We start from the raw sequence: 27,918 nt of genomic DNA, 5'->3' as shown, positions 1-27,918 counted from the left end.
ATAGCATGACCGTTAGTCTTAAACTTTTAGAACACTTTTGAGATCACCGTTCAATGCATCGGTTCTAAATTTCGAACAGTTGTCCATCTCACGCATGCGGAAGAGGCTTTACAGCCTCGCGATGGAAGTATGACAGCAAGAATGGCACGCCACGACTAAAGGAAGGTCCTTGTATAGATTTAACAGGATCTGGGGGGAATGAAGAATCTCTCCTTCATTTTTAAGGGCAACCGAAGCCCAAGTGATCTACAAACCGTATTAAACCAATATTTGTTTCGGTTCCGCCCGGCAGCTGATGAGCTGTGCGTCTGCGGGGAGGTCCAGTCGAACGAACATCTGAAGTTTAACTGCCCGGCTCTTTGGGGGGAGGGGGGTTTAGAACTCAGACCACAGAGATCAAGAGGAAAATTGGCCACTCATAAGCGGCAAGTCAATGTGGCGAGAGCCGCATTGTCGGACCGTATGGGAGTTCCTTGATACGGTCGCTTTGTTTAACCGACATCAGTAGTTTACCTAAGGTAAAAGACTCCTACTTCGCTGCCGTAGGAAGCTAACCTAGAAATATGGCTGGCTACCAGCCAGATTAAGGCTCCAAGCGCTTTAATGGTGGACAGGTACTTGCTGGCATTCAGCGGCCTAGGCGTAGCAGCGAATTTCTGTCTTTGACGAGATAAATTTAATTATTGATAGTCGTATGTGTTTTAGTAGTTGACGGGATGCGGCTACCCGTTTTAGTGATATATGACAAGCAAACAGTGGCACACTCAAGCTAGTGGTGTATGGTATCACGCTTTTAGGTTAGGCTCAGTAGCCGTATGTGACACAAACATTCGGTCTTACGCTTTTGGGCTACCGAATGGGGTGGTGGCGGGAAAAATGCCAGCAAACCATTCACCTCATTACTCTATCGTTACACGCAGCTTTATATTATATAAATAAATGTATATATATATATATATGTGTGTGTGTGTGTGTTGTATGTATGCCTATGTCACTGCCGGTAACATAGGATTCCAACGCCGAACCATATATCTAAATCAGTTCGGCCGTTGAGCTGCTACGAACGTACAAATATATACCCTAAATACATTACACTTCTTTTTGGGCAGTCGTGTAAAAAACATGTGAGTACGTATGTCGTACTGTTTTTGGCTTTATAACTGTGGATTGACCGAACCGATTTTCTTTAAATTTGGCTCAAATATTTCAATGTACGTATATAATTTTGATATCTAATTCAGCTCACGGGGATGTCACTCTTATTTATTAAATCGCATTGTAATCGTTGATACAAATAAAACTGGAGACGGTAGACTTCAGTGATGGGACAAATTTTGGGTACCTCTGATTCAGTGATCAATAGAATCCCTCTACCCTTGAATTTAAAAAAAAATATATATAAAAAAAGATATCTTAGAAAGTATGAAATAATTTTAAAAATTAGAATGAAACTTTTTCTGCTTCTGTATATATATTAACGGTGTAGTCCAACGTAGTATATCTCATGTCGAAATGTGTAGTGTCTACATTCTACATGCTAGTATCGATAACCGGTTTATTTTACTTCCTTGTACGAAGTAAAGGAATAAAGGAAGTATTGCGATCACGAAATATTTCGGTTTTCAGATTTCAACGGAAATATCCATTTTGACTATTTTCGGCGTGACGTATGTTCGTACGTACGTATGTATCTCGCGTAACTCAAATCGATTAGACGGAGAACGTTGAAATTTTGGATTTAGGACTGTTGTAACATCTAATTGTGCATCTTTACTTTTGATAGCGATTGACTTTTCCAAAAATGTTCAAAACAAACCCAAACAATCCGAATATGTTTGATTTTGGACTTTTTCTTAACTCCAATAATAAGCTGTCTTCGAGAGCTTATTATTGCCCCAAGAAAAGCCCGGGACCGGATAGAATTCCAGGTGGCCAAGATATTGGGGGGCATTCCCGTGGACGGTGCCGGACTGTTTTAACCAGGCCTTCACCGGGGGTGCTTTCCCGTCATGCTGGAAGAAGGCACGCTTGGTACGTCTAGCGAAGCCGGGGAGGAATTCAGACCAGCCAGGATCTTTCCGTCCAGTGTGCTTACTCAGTACATCGGGCAAGATGTATGAACGTGTCGTGGAAAGGCGGCTCTTGGCAGAAGTACAGGAGCAAGGGGGATTCTCCCCTCGTCAATTTGGATTCCGGAAGGGCATGTCAGCGGTCCACGCAATTTGTGAGATGATGTACTCATTTGTTTAGCAAATGGTACGCGGCGGACAAGAGCGATTCCGGCCTTGATACTGTTGGATGTCCGGAACGCCTTCAACAGCCTGCCATGGGAGGTCATCGGGCAGGCCTTGAGGGCGAAAGGAGTCTCCGGGCAACTTCAAGCGATCATTAGTAACTACTTAAGTGACAGGGTAGTGTGCACGTTCACGGATACTGGCCAACGGATGTTTCAGATGCGAGCGGGGGTCCCGCAAGGCTCTGTGCTGGGCCCTCTCTTGTGGAACATCACATATGACGGAGTTCTTTGCCAGGCTTATCCGGAGGGGGGTGAAGTCTTCGGATTCGCCGACGACCTGGCCTTACTGATCAAAGGAAGGGATGAGAGGCAGGTGGAGGCCAAGGGAAACATTGCCTTGGCAATTGTGCACCGTTGGATGGTGACTCACGGTCTGCAAATAGCACCAGAAAAGTCGGAGGCGCTGGTGCTTGCAGATCGACGCCAGCTAAGGGAGATGCGCTTCACCATCGATGTTGCAGAGATAAGCCAAGTCTCGAGGGCCAAATACCTCGGGGTCTGGATGGACAAGCGCCGTTCATTCGGACCTCATGTACAGGAAGCAATAAAGAAGGCAGAACAACACCTGAGGGCTATCTCGAGGCTGATGGCGAACACATTAGGGCCACGAGAGAAACGTCGACGAGTCATAGCTGCAACCGTGACATCAGTCCTATTGTATGCGACCCCTGCATGAAAAAGGGCAGTGGCGGTTCAGAAGTACAGGAGGAAGCTGGAGGCCACTCATAGGAGGCTGCTTCTGCGGGTGACATGTGCCTACAGGACGGTCTCCTATGACGCGATCTGCGTCATTGCGGGAACGCCGCCAATAGACATATTGGTTGAGGAACGATGCTTGCGGTTTGAAGGTGTAAACAAAGAGAATGCAAGGGCGCAGATCATGGCCATCTGGCAGCAACGGTGGGAGGCGAGCCAGGTAGGACGGTGGACTATGCGTCTGATTCCGGATGTGAGTGCTTGGGTGGGACGTAAGCATGGTGAAGTTGGATACTACCTAACTCAACTATTTTCGGGCCATGGGAACTTTGATAGCTATCTGCATCGCTTCAAGAGGAGGAGAACGGCGGGTTTCAGGTACTGTGCGACAGCTGACACAGCCGAACACACCTGGTTCGACTGTGTCAGGTGGGAGAACGAGAGACGTCAGATTCCGGTGGCTGTAACACCAGATAACGTCGTCAGACACATGCTCCAGAGTGAGAATGTTTGGAGGGAGCTAGAGAGTGGCTCGTCTCGTACTAACAGCGAAAAGGGAGGAGGAACCCCCTGACGTGCACACGGCCCTCGATGTCAAAAGAGGCTTCGAAATGTGTTTTATTTTTGTAGTTGTTAATGTACTTTGCTAGGTTAGGAATATATGATTGTATTGTGTCTTTGCTCATGTTGTTGTTGGATTATGCTGCCGGATAAACCGATGGACACGGAGTGGAGGGATATTGTGTGCGGTGCTCTACCGCTGACGCCGAGGGAGACATGGGAGTAATGAGGGGTCATGGGAATGCGTGGGGGATCGAGGACAGGTACAAGTACATCTTGATGCGTGTAGGGGCTAGGGAGGCAGCCTCTATGCCTAGGGTGTTCGGGCCTACTCACGCGCAAGAGTGGGTGGGTCGGAGCTCCCCGATGATGGCATGGGGGGGGGGGGGGACGCGTAACTGCGAAGGGCAAACGAAATGTGTGTCTTGATCAGGTACAATAGGGACTGGAAGGGTGCTGTCCTGCGGAGAAAAATTCTAATCACCGGAAGAGGTGATTAGATGTTTTCGAGGAGGCACAGGAAACCCCGATGGGATGTCCGAGTCGGACGAGCTAGGGAGGGCAGACTGCGCTGCCATGAAACCCTGAGGCGACTGTGTTAAGCTTTTTAGCGTGGGCTGGTCGTCTTGGGGAGTTTAAAAAAAAACAATTTAAAAAATTAAAAACATGTTTTACAATAAATAATAATCCAAAAAATAATAATCAGAAGTTATTAGTGAAATAGAATTTTTTAAGTACTTTTTATTTAAAAAATAAAAAGTATATATGTAAAATTTAATAGGCGTACAAGCAATGTAGTGCCCGCATCAGATTTTTATTTTAAGAAAGAAAAATGAAAAATAAAAAATACCTAAAATAACGTTTTTAGTATTTTATAAAGCAAATCTATAAGCAGCGATATATTTTTTTTTTTTTTGAAACTGAAATACCATTCTATTTGTAGCATCATAAAAAATCAATAATATCCTCATATAAAATTTAACTCGCGACCAACAGACCGTACCAACAAAAGACTCGTGTTATTTTTAAAAACATATTTATATAGATCGAGTCAAAGGTGAGTTACGAGTATAACCTGTCGTTTTTATTTATTCGTAAAATTCTTCAAGTATTTTGTAAAGGTATAAAATACCAAACTTTTATGTTTGTATTTTTTACTATTCTAATTAACGATATTGCTAATTTTCATATCCTTTTGCGTTGAACATTTAGATTTAATCGCGCTTCTATTAAAATAAAAACCGTTTTAAAAAATACTTGTCAAAAAAATTACGTAGTTTGATTACTCGTATTTTTAGAAGCGGAGTGTTTTTGCAGAATTTTTATAATTTTTTAGTTTTAATGGAGAGTGATATTTTTTAAAATTAACGTATTGTAAATTTACACTACGGAATTCACTGTAAAACACACGTAAGTAAAATTTTCACACTAGAGTAATCCCTCGATCGATCGTGTGTGATATTTTTAACAATTTTTTAGAATATACTCGTTCGTAATTAAATGCTAATAGCTTCTAAAAAAAGTGTTTTCATATGTTTATTAAATAAAAATTTTTACTTACGGTTTAGAAAAGTTTGCATGATCAAAGTGAGAAAGAGCGTAGTAAATAATCAAAACAGGCTGTAATTCTAACCGTTATTTAGACATTGATAAGTAAATTTGCAAGCACGATTTGTTTTACTTTTTTAATAAAAATACGAACCTATTTACTATTAAAAAAATTAATTTATAAATTCTGAACAATTTTTCACGAAAAAAGTTTTGTTTTTTTAATTTTTTTTTTGTTAACGTTTACATAGAAAAGAGTGAGGAACGTTCGTAAAATTGTTAATATATGTTTGAAATTGTATCGACTAGTTCGGAAATAGAAAATACAGTATTTATTATCGGTTTAATAAACGAAGAAAATAATATTAGAATAATATAAGGTTACGTAAACTAAATTACGGTAAAGCTATATAAAAGTAAAATATATTCTATCCGATCTTCTGCAACGGAGCGGTATATTTTTTTCAACCGAAATTTTCCGGGGGTTCAAAGCCCTCTTTCAGTTACGAAAAAATTATTTTTTATCTGTTTTATGCCGAATAAATTTAAAATCAAACATTACTAATAACTGATTTCTTCGGAAAACAACTCTCATCGAAATGCTTTATAACAGAATTATTTTTCATTCGCTTTACAGACCGGTTTCTGTTTTCATCGAAAAAAATTATCTAGCTACTCGAACAATTCAAATTAATTTTTTTTTTTTAATTGTTTCCTTTTAATTTTTATATTAACGGATTTAAAAAGAAAAGAGGAGGCTCCCAAATACACCAGTATTTATTTTATAGCGCGTTTACCCTTTTTGGCGATAAAAATTAAGGTAAAATCCCAGATTAGCGTGAAAGAAATACATATATCTTCCCGGTGTCGAATCTTTTTGCATGAAAAGTCCCATGGAAACACCGTATCTTTGATGTGTCGGATTTTATTATAAATATCAACCGACGGGTCAGTATTGTTCAGATTCATGTTTTCTTCATACTCTCGATAAATATAAACATATCCTGTCATTTTCTTATTTTTTAATACTGAACCGGATGTAAGTTTAAGTATTATTAAGCGATTAATAACCTATCAGTTTCTTTTAAAATGTGAAATATACATTACTAATTTTATATCTGTTGTAGCTAGACAGTATGTTTAACATATATTTAAAAATGTGTACTTAACTAAAGTACGAAACTATCGTGATTTAATGTAACGATTAATTAATTCAGTGTAAATTTAAAAATAAATAAAGGAAGTGTAAATTATCCACGGTTTATTTATCCGGCAATTATTTAGTGTATGCTATTACCACATCCAACGTATTACACCGCGACTGGAATGGCTGTACAAGTATATCTTGTTACGTTATTGTAAATCAAGTCGACTTCCCAGAGTGAATTCTTATAGATTACGTTGACTGATAACTACAAACATCGTGGACAATAATCGGTCGATGCAGGACATATCTTTATTTTCTACTGCAGATGTCATTTTCAATGTTTCTAATGTATTTCGGGAGTCGGTACAGCCAGCGTGTTTATGGTATTCACCTCTGCTTAAAACAGTACACCGCTTACAACTACCCCCAAAGACGTTTGCAGGGAGATAACCTCTAACAGGCATTGTCTGATCGCTCAACAGATAGATATTGGGACCTGGTACCGTTCCTATAGCACCACCTTAACCGTTTTTGATTGCTCAGAACCCACAATTCTCCGGCCCCTGTGACATTAAAACAGCTCTCTCATCGTACTGCCTTTACATCATTGACATCAAAGCTACTGCGGTACCCGGTGCTGCAGCCAATTTGTTACACTGCCAATGTGGTGGGGGTAATGACGCCATGGCGCTGTGCTACTAAGCCGATGCCATTACAATACCTTAATGCTATAACTGGTCTTTATTATCTACTATGAACAAAATCGGGTGGGGCTGTGTCGGGGCGCACGGCCGTTGATTTAACCTGAAACGTTACAGATCTTAGATGAAGTTCCTCCGAGCTACAGACCGACCAAGAGTTAAATGAGAGAGCCACCATCGTGTTTTTTGAATAAAACTGAAAGTCTGTAGTGGAAAATTTTAGTTCCTTCGTTTGGACGACTGTACAGATAAATCCAACCTCCCATTTCCAACGATACGCGTAATTTATATCTCCGGCTGGCTTCTGCGCGGACTGAGGCTGACATATTGAATTTTTATACTTTTTATACACGTTTACTTAATTTTTTTACACGTAAATATTGTCCAAATACACATATTATTACTTAAATCGATCCTCTCGACAAACTCTAAATACAAACACACGAATCACCGCGCTATCACGTCTAAGTCGTGTGTTACACTGATTGGAAATGAGCGAGAGCGCCAGTTTTGGCCGATCTGTGCTGTGCCCCCTCCTCGCCGACCCGCTCGCCAATGACGCAAAGTCGTATCGGCGAGCTGACCGTGTAATTTATAAATTGACACCGCATTTACGTCTTTGAGACTAATAGTTACGGAGTTACTACGGTGGGACGATATAGACCTTTTCATTACGCTACAAATTTCTGTTCTGGTACTTGTCTGTTTCGGTGTGATTTTAAAAATGTTTCACGTGAAAAACAATTATACTTAACATCTTTGATTTTTCGGTAAAATCACTTTTCTTGGTGAAAATAACTAATAACCTTGCTTAATTGAATATTTTATACTAAAACTGTAAAATTAAAATTTAATTTTGTTTCCTTTTGTAAAAAAGATTCATTCTTCCCAGAAATTTTGTTTAAAACCTTTTATTTTATTTTTATGAGAAAAATTCAGTTTTATTTTTATTTTAGTTACATTATAGCAAAATGTAAGGCATTTTTTTATTATTTAAAAGTTCTTACCTGTATTTGATATTCCTCGGACAATACTGTTACGTTATCCTAAGAACTATAGAATATGAAAAACAAGGGTCTTCCAAGCCCAATTAAACGAAACTGTGCACATTCGATTAGGCGTGAAAATCACCTCAAAAATTTAAAATTCGCTTCATATTTTTACTTAATTGTGTATTTTCAAATACTTTGTAAAAAAAAAAACTTACTTGTCTGTAAACAACTTTGTAGACTAACATATTTTACAAGATAGATTTAAATTAACAAATGTTTATTCTTTATTATATGTTTAATTTTGTCTGCCTATGTAGCAAAATTGTTTTTACTAATATGAAAAAACTGAAATTGTGTTATTTTGTAAACTTAACTAAAAAAAAAAGAATTCTTGTTTAGATATGTTGCCGACATTTTTTTTTTTTGATTACTAAAGATGAACAATTAAAGATTTTATAACTTTGAAACATGTAAGAAATTAATAACAAATTACCTCTAAGTAAATAATAATATACAATATGTCAGTAACCAGGTGGTTTATGCCAGTTCTTTTTTTTTGTAAAGTAAGTAACACAATTGTAGAGTAGAGGTTTAATGTAGGTGTGGTTACAACTGCAGCGTGAAAAAGACCACAACCAGCTCATGTATCAGATCACCACTTTTGAAGTACTATCACGACTTGGGAGCCCCTACGGAGAAATAAAAAATAGCATCACACTTGTAAATATTGTATGAACAATAATTGTTCTCTAAATGGACTGGTCATTTGTAGTTTTAAAAAATGTATTTAATAAAATAAGAATACCTTGCTTTTTAACAAACCCCTGAAATGTTGAAATTATTAACATGTGTAGCAGTAACAATTTATTTGGATTATCTACTGTACAACTTTTCTTTTTCCTGTTTAGACTCCGGAAATTACCTTTCAGGTAATACTTCAAAGGATGATATGTATGAGTGCAAATGAAATGTAGTCTTGTACAGTCTCAGTTCGACCGTTCCTGAGATGTATGGTTAATTGAAACCCAACCACCAAAAGACGATCTAGTATTGAAATCCGTGTAAAAATAACTGCCTTTACTAGGACTTTAACGCTGGAACTGTCGACTTCCAGATCAGCTGATTTGGGCAGAAGCGTTCACCACTAGACCAACTCGGTGGGTCCTACTGCACAACTGGGTCCATAAATGTACGTACTGGAAGTACGGTACGTAAATTTAGTCTAATTCAGTAAATTTTAAAAAAAATTCTTGGAATGTTATTTACATGTGGGAAAGCAGAAAAAAATTAAAAAATACTAATTTTTTTAATTAATTTTTTTTTTGTATTTAAAAATATAATTTTAAATATAACTGCATCATAAATTACGCCCACCCTATAAAAAAATCTTAGATAACTTTTTTAATCGTTATTTTTCCATTATATTAGATAACCAACGCCAGGGAAGTATGACATTTTTTTGTCAGAGTTTTTTTACAGTAAGTATAACCAAAATACAGTATAATTTTGATGATGAAAAATTTAATTCCATCGAGGGTTCTATTGGGAATCAACATTTTTTTACTAGGAATTTTAATTTTTTACCCCTTAATTATACTTTTAATACTGGATAATTTTTATGGTAAATATGTCATTTTTTATGAAGGATCCAAATATTTTTATATTTTCGCAATTGTACTCTAAATATAGCATAATTAAGTCATTAATTTTTTAAATATTATAATATTTAAAAAAAAAATATTTAGAACAACTCCGGATTAGTAATATAACTCTTTCTCAGGTTTTTTATTTTATTTTTACGTATTTTGTATAAATTTAAAAATAATATATTAAATTAAAATCTTTTTTTTTTTATTGTTAAAAATAATATTTTTGTAAGTAAGGTCGATTAAATGTTTGTTTCAATTTTTGATTTATCGCATAAATCTTTATAAATGTAGAAAGATAATCAAGAAAGCTTTCAAGTATATTTGTATATATACTTATTAATTATATAAAATATAATTATACTTTTGTACAACAATGATTTACTTTGAAGTAAGGAAAAAACTAATTGGTCGGAAGCAGCTAATGATGAAGATGACATCGATGTTAAGGATCCCACAGAAAAAACTTATTAGTATTTACTAAAATGTTAAAAGATAAAACCATTAAATAGATTTTCAAGGAAAAAGATAAAACATTTTTTTATTATTACAAGTAAAACCAATTTTGGTTGTCCTTATTACTTTATTATTATTTTTTTTAATATGAAAATGATTTTGCGTTCTATTTAATTTATTTCCGTAGAACTCGTTGATGCTGATTATATTATATATAGGTTTTTTTCCCAGCCACTATATACACATGTATTTAGTTATACAAAAGGAAAACTGTTCAGTAAAAATAAAAATAAAAATCATCTGAATTTTTAACGAATTTCGATGTTTCATATCGTAAGGAATCAATTCTGACCCCTGTAGGGGAAAACACCAGCCGCCTGATGAGGATCCCGATCAACACATCACCTATTCCGTTCCTGACCCTGATGGGCTTTACCGGCGGTCGGCTTTTAGACTCTGTAAACTTCGATAACACAACATAGTCATCGGTTTGGCTTCTGTCAGGATGCCACCGATGCAAATTCCTCGGCAGACATTTCCATCGGTGTATTTATACAACCTACTATCGCCTTCGTACGGCGTCTTCCAATCACGACCACTTACCGTAACTTACATCCTCCATTATCAAATTAACCGATTCGTGGAGACTTGATCCCCGCGCTTTCCTCTAATCCCGAAGGTTTCACACAAAACCTCTTCCTATATCTAACTTCAATTGGAGTATGCACTCGAATCATTACTTGATTGAGTCTTTAAACACCAAAAATACTATTTTCATACCGATAAAACAAGTGTTAATTGCAAAAACATAATAATTTTATCTTACAATTCAATTTACTCAAAGTCTTCTTCTTGATTTACTTAAAATTCAAGATACAGATTCACAAATTTAATAAGCCTCTAATGAAAACATATCTTATCTCTCTCTGCTCTGGTCCGCTTTCGAAAGCGAGGTCAATGCATACGCCCTCCCACACCGCAGCTCCATCGCAGAGTTCTCCACACAGCCATTCGCAAACTAACAGTGAATATATAAGTTAAACGGGGCTTGATGTCAAAACGCCTATCTTTGCGAAGTAAACATCCAGACAGGTCCCTAGCTACCCGGGTTACTATATTATTTGTACATCTATAACAGCATTAGACCCCCTCAGCCATCCTCCTTAGGGCTAAGAATTTAAGAAAGACAGTAACTATGTTCCATTTCCTCCCGGTTTTCCAATTAAATTGCAGATCAAAACCGAAATTAATCCTCTCAATCTAGCTACTTTATTACGTTCAGCTTCGTACATGGGCAGACATATAAAACATAGCGCACATTATCAGTCCGGACACGTGCTTGAATTAAACCAAATCCGGCCAACATATCTCGAAAAGCACAGTGTCCAGAAAGAGGTAATATGCTGATCGGAGAAAATACATCTTAATTGTCTGCATACTTCTCACATCAGTAAAAATTCCATACGTTTAACGGCCATCGGATGATTCAGTCCACCTTACTTGCCCAAAATGGAAACCTTGTTTGTCTATCTTTTTTTTTTTATGCGGGCCTTTTTTTTTAAGTGGGCCTACCTTCTTAGTACCTCATTCGATGAGCACAGACAAGTCCTCATACACTCATATAGAAAACGTACGGTTCTGAAATTAAGTCCCGATCTGGGTGAACTGCTTTCCGAACACCGAAGAAAGCATTACAAGCCTTTTCGGCAGCACATTCAAAGTGCTCCTTGAATCGAAGATTCTTATAATGGATAACATTTAAATTCTTCTGCAGCGGGACATTTATAATTCGACGACCTGCCGTTGAATTATGTTGCAAACTCCACAACGAGTATCTTGCAAACCTGGGCTGCCTCGAATTCGATCTCATTTCTCGAATCATAAGGAGTCGATCCATTAAGACAAGAAAAAAAATTTCCGTATGTTTATACGTACATAATTTATGTCTATAGTTTTTACCTAAATATCTTTGGACTAGATAAACTGATTTTGGCAAAATTTGATCAGAAGATATATGTCCTTCATTTTGTTAAAACTTTGTGGAAATTTTCCGAGCGGGTAAAGCGAAATTTACGAATTTTCATTTTTTAAGCCGTTTAGAAAAAATCTTGTTTGCAAAAATATGACGCTTAATAATACACAAGCTTTCTACAACAAAAAAATTGGAAAATCTGTACTTTTACCCCCGAAAATTTCAAGTATATCTACGTATTTCAGATTTTATTTTCTAACAGGGCGTGCCTACGGCACGTCTCCTCAGTTAGGCACTCCGGGTTGGTTACCCTGGCGGAAGGTGTTATGGTGCTAAGGTATATGGAATTTCGTATATTTTTGCGTGTATATATTAAGTTGGTCGCTTAGAAAGATATTTTTTTTCGATGACGTATATTTAAATGTAATTAAGAGGAAATAGAATGACAATCTAATGATAGGATGACTGAATAATGTAGAGGAGGATGTTAATGTAAATACAAAGAAAATTACTAAATTTAGATAAGATTGAATTAATGTATTATAAAATTCGTGCTTAAATGGTCTGTTTTTTGTGAAGATATGATGAATAAAAATCAATTTTTTTATTTGATTTTTACGTAATAAACAGCAGAAAAAGCGTGGTTTGTTCATTTATTTAATTTTCTTATTCTCTAATTCAGTAATTTTCTTAAATTACAATTCCAAATACTATTAAACCGCAATCATTATCATTAGCATATTGTAATTATCTGATAATATAATTTCATTTATAATTACATTAATAATACTAAAAACCTTATTTACAATTTAAATAATTGATGACAATTTTTAAAATTTAGCTTCGTGTATTATAATAATAAGAAAGATCAGAAAGTGCTAATACAAAGAAAGAAGTGCAAAAAGGATGTAGTAGCTACATCGTATTTCTTTTTGGCCTATTTTTTTATTTTGAATTGTTATACAAGAAGCAGTAAAAACAAACTAAAAAAAATATTTAACAATAGAACAACAATTCAAGGACGAAATATAAAAAAAAGTTGTAATGGAATTTTGACTTCCATTATAATTAGAAATGAGTTTAGCGACTGGTTTGACAAATGAAGAATAGGTGTCTAAGAATTTAAAACGTTAAAAAAATATTATATCTTTTTTCAATTTTTAATTACTTTCCCGTCTAGATAGCGCTACAACAGAACTATAGCTGTAGAAGGGAAAGTATTGTAATCGCTCCATTTTGGACGTTGTGGTTTTTACCGGTTAATGTGCGTATTCGGCTTGGCCTCTGAATCATCTTATATTTACAGAACTACTGGACCGATTTTGACCAAACAGATTACATTGATAGGAAAAAAATTAATGTTTCTCAAATAAATAAGCAATAATAAAAAAGCAATTCAAAAAATGGTATCACTTAAAGCTTCTTTGCGTGCATTACAGATCTGTAAATACAATTTTTCTGTCGTTCTTAGTTTTAAATAAATAACGCTTAAAAAAAAAAAATTAAGGGAAATTAAAGTTAAAACCGGTAAAATTTATGATTTTGCACGGCCATACCTGTGTTAGAATGATTTCGCTGATGCTTTTTTTTTTATAAATAGCCTCAGGCACATCCCTAATTAATGTCAAACGGTAATCGGGTAGCATGATAGTATTCCATTTCCCTTTTTATAGCGGCTTTCCATCACCGAAATGTCTTTGTAGAAACGTTCACCGTGTTCGTGTTACTTACGTCTCAGAGGTTGTAAATCCAGATGTGAGTGGAGGAAATATATTTTCAAAGACATATTACATCCCATAATTTTGTGTGAAGTCGATTAACAATATCGTGGTAATTGTCAAGAGTTTTTTTTGCCGAGAAAAGTTTTGTAAACCTCATTACATGAAGTCCAAGCTGCAACTCTTTATCTGGTGCGTTAAGTCTTGTGACTACACCAGTCTCCCGACCGTACAAGCGAAATTTGTACTCTGTAAGTAGTAAAATTAAATTAGTTTACTTGGTGCTGACCGTCGCCGCTGGTACCGCCACATCCGCGCGAATTAAATACGATATGCGCGCGCGCATTAGTTAGAATCGTTGAATTAAATAAAATGATAAATATTTTTAATTAAGTTGTATTTGTGTGTTCGTGTAAGCCGTAAATCGGATACAACGCACAGCTGTAGGACTTCGGGAAAGTGGGAAAGTCTTAAGATTGTGTTGTCAGTATGTTTTTTAATCCTTAGAATTTTATTTAATTTATTTATTAATAAAATTCATTTTCGCTTGTAAGATTACGATTTTTAAGGTGTGATAACTACATTTACAAGTGCAGTAGCATCTCTTCCTTTTCATCCAAAACATTGTAAATTCAAATCTTGTTCAGGTTTAGCAGCATTTTTTTCATACGTTACGAAAATAGATTTCTCCCATCATTAACGGTAGTTTTAAGTGAGAATTGTTATATGGAAATAAACAAATCGAGATATATTATATTACAAATCGAGATATATTATATTACAAATCGAGAGACAAACAACTGGTAATATCCTTCATAGATTTTTAAAAAGGCATATGATTGCATATATAGGGAATCCCTATTAAAAATACTAAGGAACTTTGATCTGCATCCAAAACTAATCAAAATGATCAGCCTAACTTTAAAAAACACCATGTCAAAGGCTAAATTCAGAGGAGATATATCAGATGTATTTGAAGTAAAAACGGGATTGAGACAGGGAGATGGATTATCCCCATTATTATTTAACTGCGCACTAGAATATATAATTAGAGAATGGAGAAAATTAAATCCAGAAAGAAGAAAAATTAAGTAAATTGTCGGTTTCGGAGACGATCTAGTCCCCTTCTCAAATAACATAAAAGAAGCTGGTACCCAAATAAAAACACTAGAACAACTTGCTGAAAAAATAGGTTTGAATATATCATACGAAAAAACTAAAATTACCGTCAGGGATCCAACGATGCATTAATCATGTAAACGTAAACGGAAACAAAGTGGAACTAGTGGGGAAATTTAAATACCTGGGAGATACCATAACACATAACATCAATGAGAAAATAAACCGTCAAGAAAGAACTGAGAAACTTAAAAAATCATTAATAACTACCCAAAACATATAAAATAAAAAATTCCTATCGACATAAACTAAAATCAGACATTACCAAACAGTAATTCTTCCAGAAATACAATACGCCAGCGAGACTCTCTTTGGACCATACAAAATTGGAGAATTAGAAAGGATCGAAAAGATAGAAAGGAAGATGGTCAGAAAATGCATAAACAAGAAAAACATAGTAGAAGGACAGCGGAGAATAATCTCAAATGAAGAAGTATATAAAAGAATAATCCCACTAACAAATTTCTTCAGGAAAAAAAGAATTTCATTCTTGGGGCACCTACTTAGAGAAGAAAACACCAGACTTGCAAACCAAATAATTAACTTATACTGGGAAAGAACAACAAAACCGAAATGGATAAAGGAAGTTAAAAAAGATATGGAAGAGTTGAGAATCTCCAAAGATGTAATCACAAAATCTGGAAAATACGACAAACTAATTAAAACTAATATGATCACATTTCAACCTAAAATCATAAAGAAATGCAACAGGGTGTATTCAGATGAGGACTGGCGCCACAGATTAGAAGCCTCAAAAAGATGTGGGCAAAAAGAAAAGAAGCAAGAATAAAACAACTCATACGATTCGGTAATAAGAAAACCGGTTACAAAATGGACTGGCCCAGAAATTGAATTAAAGTGATCCTATGAGTTCGTAAAAGCAACAAAAGAACACAAACAAATAAAACCGGTTTTAAAAACCAAACTTTTTTAATTATTTAAAAAAATGTTTATTTAAGTAACCGGTTTGAAATTAAAAGTAGCTAGTCAAATTTTAGAAAGCAAAAACTGGTGGGATATCTGAAATAGTTTTGATACTACTATTAATACAGTGTACGGGATAGTGTAGTTTGACAAAATACTCGCCAATGCAGTAATTCATTGAATACCATCTTAAAAAAAAGGTGACAACAAAATTGTAATACTTTCCTGGCATTGGTTGTTTATTCTTATATTGTGGAAAAATAAGGATACATGAAAAGTTAAAAAAATTAGTATTTTTTTTTTCTACTCCACCATCCCCAAAATCACATCCTAAGAATTTTTTTTTTTAATTTTTTTACGTTATCATGTTAAGGAATTGAAAAAATCAACTGAAAAATGTAAATTCATAAAATGTTTCCTAAGAATTTTTTTGGGGGTCGGGGAGAATTACGATGAAATTTTATTGTAATATTATTATTAAAAGTTTAAATAAACTAAAAAAGTTAGAACAAATTAATGTTTTTAAACTGTGATCGGCTCTCTTATCCCCAATACTGCACACAAACTATTTCCATGCCTTGAAAGGTATAAAAAATATGCAATAAATAAAAAGATAAATATTTTCGATTATCGGGGAAGGTAAGAGAATTTGGGGGGCAAAATGTTTTTTTAAATGTTAAGATACGCATATACTGGCCTTAATGTAAAGTGGGATTATGTTTGCAAAAGTTTTAAGAAAATTTACCTCGAAGTTTTACCGACAAATTGCTCCATATACACGAGTCTCTGTACTAGATTTCATCAAAGTCGGTGTAACCAGTCAAGTTATTAAGCTTCAAACATGCACGTACGTACGAGCATTACTCCCATCTAGATTATAAAGGGTCGAGGAATGTAAAAAAACCCATTCCCATTCTTTGACTGTTTATCATACTTTCCTTCTTGTAGCGTCGGTATGATGCCAGGAAATAAAAAGGTAAAAATTTAAAAAAAGAATTGAAAAGATCTTAATCTATTTTTCATTACCGCGTTAGTTTTACATTGTAGTATTTAAATTATAGTGTTAAGTTTTAATATTATATTTTGTTCAAATTTAAATCACTGTAATGGTAGCTTGATTGTTGTAGTTCCATTTCACGCCGCTAGGGCTCACCAGACGCGTTCACTCTGTTTGGTAGACACTCCGTTGTAGACACACGTGGCAAGATGATTTGTATTAGTTCTGTTATATTCAATGTATACAGCTATTCGATTTATCATTTGTATTAATCATATTCAGTATATTATTTGTACTGTTTATATTCAACGTGTTTCTATTCAATGTACTACTACAACTGGAATGCAATTGTAACAATCAAGACTACCAAATCCATCCAATCAAAAATGTTTCTTTTCAATCAATAAATAGTGCATAAACTTAATATGGATTCGTTTCTAATTATTCAAACTTCACATATTCAACATATAGAGTATCGGGTCAAATTTTGTACGGTGTTGTTTTTTCAGTCCTTGATGTTTCATACCACCTTTACCTAAAAAAAATCACAATTTTAGCATTGAAAATTTTCGGAAGGATATATGTTAGCCTGCTTTATATCTCCAGATTGGTTGAACCGATTTTGATATTTCACACGATGATTTTTGAATCCATGCCGTTTAATTCCAGTAACGATCAGGGAAATAAGAACCGTATCTCAAAATTGTACTCAAAGGTAAATTATTTCACTCATTTTAATAGCCTTTAGGCAGCTAGATACTTTCCAGAGCGTTTTGGTCTTATTCAAACAATCCCCCCTTTCCGTAAAAGGGTTGAGCAAAAGAACCTTTTTTTTTTCTTTTTTGTTGCTTCAGGATTCATAGTCGCATTGTTGTAATAATTATACGATTCTATTACCTTTAGTATATCATTTTCATTGTGTATTTGGGCGATTTCATTCTTGCTTTTTTTTTGCGTTTGTTATCGATTTCTTTATATTTTCATCTGAATTAACTACTCTTAATCAGAACCTCGCGCCACTTGAAATTTTTTGGTCCTAAATTTGCATTAGAAATTTCTCGGTAGTCGGAATCGTACAATTTTACCGGGGATTCGCCTGTTAAGTTACGCAACTTTTCTTCGGATTTTTTTTTATTTTAGTTTTATAAAAGTTATTAATTTTTTTTAGTGCATTTTATTTGACATTTATTTTTTTAAATTTTATTTCTATTAAAAATATAGAAAAGCCTACTAAAAGATTCTGATGATGTAAAAAAAAAACTTTCGCAGCAAATGCAATATCGGGCAAACCCGCATTAAAAAATAAAAATAACTAAACGAACGTTGAACCAAGGTTCTCTAGAATGTGTAAACTTATCTTTTTTTCTAAGATTTAATAAAAAAAATAATAATAAAGAAAAAAAAAGGAAAACGGCTTGAGCTAAGGCTGTCTTGTTTCCCATTGGGCAACCCCGGCTTTTTTTTGTGGAGTCCTTCTCTCCCGATGGACTTTGGAGTTTGCAGCAGAATTTACTGGCTTCACCCGTAAATTTATGAAAACGTACACAATAAGGTGCCAAAACAAAAAACCATTGGATGTGGTTTTACGACAAGTGTACTACTCTTTTTTAATTTTTTTTTTTGTTAGTCGATTACTTTTTACTTTTCTTTGGAAGGGGGACCTGCTTTGAATATGAATACAACCCCAAGGGAAAATCAAGCGGAATTCACCTCTGTACTTCTTTCTCCATCTTCATGCGGATAATTGTGGTGAACATCTTCGACACCGCATTCCATTTGGTCTTCTTTTCTTTTTCATCTTGGATATATACCTTTCGCACAAAGTATGGTTTTATACCTGTGGATATGAGCTGCCGAGCGACATATCTGATATATATATTTATATGAATATTAACTTAAATGTTATTTAAGTTTATTTTCCTCTTGATTGAATAGAATTAAATATAATAAAAAGACTTATTTTCCTTAAAAATATTACCTTTATTAATTTCTTGGGTTAACCAATCAACTATATAGACATAAATTAAATGCACACGTTTCACTTGGAATTCTCTAAGCTTCCTCAGGTGACAATAGACATTCATACACATTATCATACAAAATTTTCTTACATACTAAGAAATTGACTGGTCTACCTATCCTAGATAACAATATTTTATTCCCACTCTGGTTGTAATAGATCTCCGTACTCGTTCCTGATTCGTCTTATCTTAAGATAATTATCTTTTTATATAACCAAATCTGCTTATTTCCTGTATATTGAAACCTTTACAATGGACATATTTTTCTCAAAAATTACAAACATTAAACATTACTTTACTTAAAACAAAATTTATAATATAAATATGATTTTTTAAATTAAATTAACTACTGTTGACAGCGTTTGTATTTTTCTTGATGTATTTCATGTGTAGAGTAGTCCTTTTGTACGTATTTTCTTCTTTGTCTAATATTTTGGTGCTGTTGAAATCGAACGAGTGTTTGTTCCATTGTATGTTTTGTGAGCTCTATCGCTTCCTTTTTTTCTATATTTATGGGCTTCTGTTCTTTTTTTATGGTATTGAGATGTTTGTCCAATAATGTGTGTATGAATATGTATTGTCACCTGAGGAAGCTTAGAGAATTCTAAGTGAAACATTGTGTATTTAATTTATAAGTTTGTATATTTGATTAGTTAACCCAAGAAAGATTTTTTAATATATATATATATACTAGCTGTAGAGGCGTGCCGTAGGCACTCCCTCCGTCGCTAGGCCTTCCAGGCGGGTTGCCCTAGCGGGCAGCGTCTCCGGGAATAGGATTGTTAGGTGTCCAAAATTTATTACCTCTTGTATAAAAATATTTTTTTTGAATGATGAAAATTAATATAAAAAAAGTTAAATTAGAAATTTAACTCTAGAAATTGATACGAACGAATCGGTCTTTTCCGCTAGTGATCAGTACATTCCGGTGCTAAGCTAAGGGGGACGGACACATACACAGATACACATACACAAATGCCCTTTAGTAGGGTAGGATATTGTAAGTTTTCCTAAAGTTTAATATTTACATTAAAGTAAACTTAATTTTGTTAATAACATCAGAGTACGTATTCATTATGATAAATTAATCCATTTGTAAAGAAAAAACAGTTTCAAGTACCGTTAATTGTAAAAGAAAAAAGTATACAAGAACGACCAGAAGGGAAATTTCTATACAAAATAAAAAAACAATCGTCGAAATCGATCCGTTTAAGATAGTGTGAGGATTTATCTCTTCCTTAAAAGATTTTCATGAAAAACAGACCTGTATCTCTAATATGAGGGTCATACAATAATTAAAAAGACGTATGACCAGCGAAAAAACGATTTAATAGAATAAACTGAAACTATTTAACGTTTAAGTTGGCAACCCTGACATAAATATATCCATTATTATAAATTATTTTGTTTATTTCAAAATTTCCGCATTAAACGTGTACCGTGAAAGGACAGCGAAATGAAATAAGTGTTTTATTTTCTGAAGGCGTGTAACCGGCCGAAATTCGTTCATGGATGTTAAAATTGTGTGATAAAAGTGTATTAACTATGAAAATGTTTATAAATAAATCGAACAGATTAAATCGGTTAGATTGAGTGTGTCGCCGGCCTGCGTGACGCGAGTGGTATAGCATATCGGTCTTTCGTCGGGATGTCCAGAGTTCGAATCCCGGTCAGGCATGGCATTTTCACACGCTAAAATAATCTCCATTTCATCTCATCCTCTAAAGTAATACGTAATGGTGGTCCAGGAGGCTAAAAAGAAATTAAGTGCGCCGCTGATTTTCATCGTAGGTGAAAATTGGTGGAATTTTTCGATGATGCTGTGGAAAATTGTATTAATCAGCTTATTCGCAAGGACATTTATAGAAAAATTAGGGAAATTGCTTAAATTTGTTGTGCGATTATCAGTAGCTCCATTTCATTTATCAATGATAGCTGAATTACCGCAAAATGTGTCAGAGATGGGTTTCGAGGCGGTCGACTCAAAATAATACTTAGACACTTAGATTCAGAGTTGTACATCCGAATTTGCCCACCAAGAAAATATTCAAAATCTACGCATCAGTGTGTGTAAAACAACAGTGTTTTGGGATTATAAGATCGCTCGTTCAATGGAAGAGATTACGAGCGGCTACAAGGTCACGCGAGTACGTGCGCGTGTTAATCCCAATGAAAAAAACTGTCGCTACAATGGAACAGCGTCTATTGGAAGCGACTTTTAGCAGACTACTACGTACGACATCAGGCAACAAGCGACAGATTCCCTCGAATCACGATTTACCTGTCTTAGTCGCTACATCGCTAGTACCCTATGGTTTGTTCAACTTGTTTTTAATCGTCTAGCTATTGTCATAAATAAATTTTATTACCGGTGTTTGAACCATATTTCATTGTTATTTTTACGTAATCTATATTGATGATGAAAAATTCATCATTGCAATTTGTGAAAAATCACGTCTATGGGATACGAAAGACAAACGTTATTCCCGGGTATACAACGCAAACTGTGGGCAGTCAATAATTGTTTAAACACCTTAAAAAACTACAAGTCTAAAAAAAATTTCGCAATTCTACACAAGACACCAACTTTTCGTTATTTTATTTCCACGTTACAACTGGCAGCATCATAACTAGAGACCGGATTTTATGCAACATAAAACGCTTGAAATATGTATGCAAATATGCATGAAGAATTCTTAAAATATGCATGAAAACTGCCAAAATATGCAACTTTAAATAATAAAAGAATATTAATTTTTAGTTTTTCTATTTAAAAATCAGCACACAATTAGTAACTAGTTGAATAACATATTGATAAATTCGGTAATTAACAATTATTTAAAATTTTGTTACTTCTGTAAATGTAAACAAAATCATGTACTGTTCCAAATGTCCTGTACACTTCGATCACTCAAAATATTTTTATAAGTGGAAAAGGATCGTTCTACATCCACTGAAGTAACTGGGCAATAGTTTCTGGCAAAAGTTCACCCGCCCCATTAATAAAACTATCAATTTGACAGAAAGGTTCAAAGCCTGGGTGATTGTTCAAAATTTTTTCAAATACCTCTGGCAATGGGGAAATCATTTGGCGGATTTTATTCATTAATAGATTCAGCCAACGCCAAACCTTAAGTTTCAAGCTTTTTAATACTCGCAGGTATCTGGGGAAAATAAGTGCTAATCACAGCTACGCTTTTATTTTGTACTAGAATCGTTAAATGCTTCCTAGGACTGACGAACTGCCATAGCCTCTGCACTATCGAATTCGTTTACTACACTTTTGATGATCTCTAAATGTTCATTGTAAAACAGCACAGCTTCAATCCACGTTCCCCATCGAGTTACCACTGGTTCGGGAAGTAAAAGCACATTTGGCACTTTTTCTTTATAAGCCTTATTGCGAACGAGCAGGTGTCTTAAGAAACAATTTCTTTGTTAATGAAACCAGTTTATTTACAATCCCAAACGTGGATGGTACTTCTTCAGCGAATCGATGTACTCCGTGACCAAAGCACGTCACATGAATCAAATTGGGATAATATACTTCGAGGACTTTGGCTACCTTGATATTGTAGGGAGCAGCATCTGAGAGAAATATAAACATTCTTTCATCTGCAGAAGATTCAGAAAATATTTTTTTAATATCCTAATTCACAAATCTGGCGATCGTAGAATGATTTGTCTTTTCAGGGTTTTTGCAGGCCACCAGATAGAAAGAAGAAGGCTCTAGTTTTAATGTACCGACAATTAAATTCGCAATCTAACGGCCACAACTGTCAGTAGTTTCGTCAGCTGAAATCCAAATAATGATATCCTTGAGTTCGTTGTGTATTTCTTCCAGAACGTGTTGGTAAATTGTCGGTATGTAATCTTTACGCTGTGTTGATTCATCCGGTATAATGATTCAAGCAATATTTTCGCACAAAATTTTTGAAAGTAGGATTTGTAAGTTTGTGAAGAGGAATATTACTTATAAGCAATGCTTGACATAAATCCATGTCAAACTAGATTTTTTGTTGTACGTTTGGAAGTGAAACTACTGCTACTTGCCTTGTTCTCGTGGGTCTTTTTTCCAATCCTGCGATATGAAGACTTGTCTGACATGCTTATCTACTTGAAACTTTTTTGTGCGCGAAATATTTTCCTCGCAAACTCGACAGTATAAAAAATTTCTGTCCTATGTAAATGTTCCTGGATAGGCAGCTATCTACGAAGAAGCACTTTTTTTTCGGGAGGAATAGTACACATTAAACTTTGCACAAATAAATAAAAAACTAAATTAATGCAATGAGCCCGTCAATAAAAACTTGCGTAATTTAATTGCCTAGTTGGAGAAGTGCTACAGTAGGCGTACGCGACGCAGAACGTTCGTCTTTGCCTGGCGTTAGTCTGTACTTTATTTGGCCTCTTAATAATATTATCCTACCAAAACCATAGTCGCGCAAGTGTGCTCTAAGAGCCGTGCGGCTAATAGGTTTGGCCGGCTACAACGTAAGATTTCATTTATTAACAAGGTACCGAAAAATATTGTAAATATAGCGAAAATATACATCATCATTTGATTTTAAGGAAAATATGCAATAACCGGTGAGAATGGGCTTAATATGCAAATGCACATATAATCCACGCTTCTAACTTTCCCCGCTCAAATTTTTAGACCTTAAATTGAGCGTAACTCGGGAACGTCTCAACCAATCTTTATCAGATTTTCACACACGCACAACTCCACTACAGCATATCTAAATTTCAGTGAAATTGATTACGTAATTTTGGAGATTTTCGAGCCGCAAACTGTGTTAGGGACTCTTAGGCCTATATGTATAAGGCAATTTCAATCTAATGATATTTTCGACTCCTCAAAACGTAAAGAAAGTTCATTTAACCCCCCCCCCCCTCAATTCCTTCATGCAACCGTAAATAATACCGTATTTTTCTTTTTATATATATATATATATTTTTTGTTGTTGTTGTTATTAGTGTGATAATTATTCTTTACATGAATTAAGTTAGATTTGAAAATTTCTTTTTTTTTACATGGTGTTACAGCAGACATGATTCACATATCAAGACATTTCAAAATACAGACTTTTTCCTTTTTCCCAAATTGAAACATGTTTTAAAAGGATGTCATTTTGGAGCTCACTCTGTAGAATATTCAAAAGACTGTGACCGATCAATTAAAAGCCCTACCAGTTGAAACATTCCAGCGCTGCTATCAGGAGTTGGAACAACGACTCCGTCGGTGTATAACTGCCCAAGGGAACTACTTTGAAGGGGATAATACTGTTGCTTGAAAAAAATAAAAACTTTGGTAAGTAAAAAGTCAGTCTCATTACTTTTCTCACATACGTATTTTATTATGAATGAAACATATTAGGACGTCAGAATGAGGACAAACGAAACGATTTGGTTCTGAAATGATAAGTTTTTGTTACGGTCTAATTTATTTGGACCTACAATAAATCAGTCATCTATTCTTTTTCCTCTCTCTCTCTCTCTCTCTCTCTCTTTTTTCTCTCTCGCGTGCGTTTCTTTGTCACTTTAACAAGGAATTACCTGTCATGCATTTTTTAAGACAGTATATCATTTCTTCCTACTCCCACTGTCTATCAAATTTAAAATTGATTGGTACTTTTGCACGCACTTCCTTGTAGTTATTAGTACTGCACCTTGTAAGATGACATGCTAATACAGTAACGTTATTATAATTGCTGATTCGCATCAATAAAACGCCCTTCACGTACGTAGTAATATATGTCAAATCAATGACAAAGTTAGTAGTCGTATATTATAAACTTAAATTTTAAGTTCCTACATTAAGTTGCTGAAATAAAAATTAATTTCATTCTGCCATTAAAAAAAAATGGTTTTCCATTTTATACTTTCGTATTATTTCCAAAAGTATTGGTTCTTTTTGAAAATCTAATAAAATCATCTTTTTGATGTTTGATTTTTAGGAGTGTAAATATTTTTATTAAGGTGGGATCAAAATATTTATTAAGAATTTTTTTCTTAATTATAATTTTAATACTAAATAGTTTTTAATGTAAAAACGTCATTTTAACATGAGAATCAAATCGTACTAAAACATTTTTATTGAAAATTTTGATCTTTTTACTTCCTTGTACGAAATAAAGGAAGTATAATGATCGCGAAAAATTTCAGATTTGAACAGAAATATCCATTTTGACCATCCCTGAATCCATTTTGATTAGTTTCGGCTTGACGTCTGTACGTATATGTATCTCGCATAACTCAAAAATGATTAGCCATAGGATGTTGAAATTTTGATTTAGGAATCTAGTTGTGCACCTCGCCATTTGATTGCAATGTCTATAGATTTTTTTTAAATTATACACCTCGGACCTAAAATGCATAAATTTTTTTATTTGAAAATTTTTTTTTTCTTATTTTAGACTTTATTGAGGGGTGAATTAAATTTAGAGAGAACGTTGCTAACAGTTTGTGAAGTTTAACTTATAAATGAATATTTTTAGAAAAATAACTTTCATAAAATTTATTCCCCATCTCTAAAAAATGTATACAATATTCTATTGTTTTTGACGTAACTCTTTTAATTCTTATTAGCAGGGAAAATCATGCAGTACTTTGCAATCTGTATTATTATTATTATTATTATTATTTAAATAAATCTCAAACAGAATATATACAGAGTTATAAAGCATTTAAAAGTTGATCGATTACGACTTTCTACGTGGAAATATTTATTTTAAATTAGATTTCAAGGTAGAAAAAAAAAAAATATATATATACAGGATATACCATATAAAACGCAACCCAACCTTATATTGGTTGGTATTGAAATAATAAAAAGGCATGTGTAAATGTAAATGTAATTTTTATTATTACCATCCATTACCTTACATTTAGAGTAAATCTTGGAAGTGGCCGCCATCTTCTTGAATACAAGCTTCAATTCTTTTTACAGCGTTTCTTACAACTTTTTTCAAAGTTTGTAGCCGGATATTTAATACAGCATGTTCAATATTGACTTTGAATCGTTCAAGTGTTCGTGGTTTGTAGCTGTAGGCTTTTTCTTTGAGGTACCCCGTAGAAAAAAATCCGCCGCAGTCAAATCTGGAGATCTCGGTGGCCACAAGCCTCGACCGATAACACGATTACCAAAGAATTCCTCGACGAAATCAGAAGTTGAACCTGCGTAGTGCGATGTCGCACCGTCATGTTGTAGCCGGCAGTGTCTGTCTTCCTCTTCCAAGAGTGCGATGACCCGAAATAAAATATCCTGATATCGTTCTGCATTAATGGTGTACTCGAAAAAAATAGGACCTATTATTTTCTTCCGTTATATCGCGCACCACACGCCCGACTTCTGCGGGTGTAATTGTTTTTCGTGATAAACGTGGGGATTTCCAGCGCTCCAAATTCTACTGTTTTGGCTGTTTACGTAGCCGTCCAAATGAAACCGTGCTTCATCTGTGAAAAATAACGAATCCATAGCGTTAATTCCCTCACGCAGAAATCGACGGAACCGTTGACAATATTGTAGCCGTTGTCTTTGTCGGGCTCAAGAAGTCGATGAACCGTTTGAATGCGATAAGGTCGTAAATGTAATCGTTCGGTCACCCGATGAACGGTCGATTTAGACAAATTAATTTCAGCAGACAAACGTCTGATCGATTTATTTGGCGAGGCGAGTAAACGGTCTTTATTTTCAGCGACTGTGTCTGTATTTAACACTGACGCAGATGTTTTGTGTTCCTTGTTATTAACAAAACCGGTCTCTCTAAATTTTGCGACTAACCTTAATACTGATGTTTTGTTAGGAGCTGGTTTATCCGGGTACTTATGGCGAAACAAATCTTGCACTGCAACCGCTGATTTCGTACTGAAGTACGACTCGACAATGAAAACACGTTCATCTAGCGAAAACACCATTTTGTCTCTAACAATACACTGAACGTTATGATTGCACTTTTGTTACTATAGGTAGTGTTCTACTGCGTCGCCGCGATGTTCATTTGTTGGACGAGTCAATTTCAATAACGAGTAGGGGAGTATGCTTGACTTTTGAAATTTCATGGATGAGTGATTGATTGGTTGCGTTTTATATGGGACACTGTATATACATTCCATTCCAGTGCTATTAACTTTATATAATTATTTAATGATAACATTTTATTGTGATTTTAAATATACTTATACATTTTAATTAAGAGTGGAAAATTCGAGAAAAAAAACCCAAGTTCTTAATTTAATTTCCTTCCTAATTGATTGATAAATAATTTCCAGATTTATTGTTTTCATTCTAATTTTATTTTATTTAACTCTTAATGTTTTACTTCGTGAAACACTTTTTATGTGGTTGAATTAAAATCTTTCTTACGTTATTATAAAATACTAAAAGGGATTCTTCCAAGGACAAATGAATATCACTTTTTATTATGCGTATTTATTTATTTTTTCAACGAGTTGTTAAAAATAATTATAAGTGTTACTGTTTAGAAAAAAAAATTAATTAAATGAAATATATCGGAATAACCCATTTCTGGTTCAACTATTTATTTTTATTACTCTCTTTTTACTTCTTTTTTTTTTCAAAGGGAATTAATTGTATCAATTTACATTATTTTTATTCGCCAGAAGGTATCAATAATAAAATTAAAAGCAGTAATTTAAAAAGACTTATAAAAAATTAAAAAAATTAAAATTATAAAAATTTAAATATTATTATAAATAACGAGTTTCGGCCTCATCCGGAGGTCCCAGGTTCGAATTGCGGTCAGGCGTGGCATTTTTCGTACCCTACAAAAGTTGGGTTACACTTTTGTATATTCCTATGTAGAACCTTCGATTTTCTGTAGTGAATTTCATCAAGCAAAATTATTATGATAGTTAAGAAACTGATTTCTTATCTACGCACACGCGCGCGCTAGTATATATACAAGTGTTTCTAAAATGGTGGGCTGGCTATACTTTTTCGGATTCTACTTGTAAAACTAAACGAAAAATATCCTTAGGAAAAATTGAATTTTCTCCTTTGTTCTCCCCCTGTCCCTCATTTTGTTATTTTTATATAAAA

At 34.4% G+C, this 27,918-nt stretch overlaps 1 long non-coding RNA gene across 5 annotated transcripts in view; it reads left to right on the top strand.

The window, feature by feature from the left end:
* Positions 1-27,918, top strand: part of LOC142333507 (uncharacterized) — a 92,373-nt gene that overhangs the window by 24,455 nt on the left and 40,000 nt on the right. For 4 of the 5 annotated variants that reach the window (XR_012758621.1, XR_012758620.1, XR_012758617.1 and 1 more), the window contains exon 2: positions 23,904-24,168. This is a non-coding gene — a long non-coding RNA (uncharacterized LOC142333507). The remainder of the gene's footprint in view (positions 1-23,903; positions 24,169-27,918) is intronic. The other variant, XR_012758619.1, reaches the window with a different exon arrangement.

This window comes from Lycorma delicatula, chromosome 12, assembly GCF_047948215.1.
Source record: "Lycorma delicatula isolate Av1 chromosome 12, ASM4794821v1, whole genome shotgun sequence".
NCBI lineage: Eukaryota > Metazoa > Arthropoda > Insecta > Hemiptera > Fulgoridae > Lycorma > Lycorma delicatula.
This window is presented reverse-complemented; position numbering and strand designations above follow the sequence as displayed.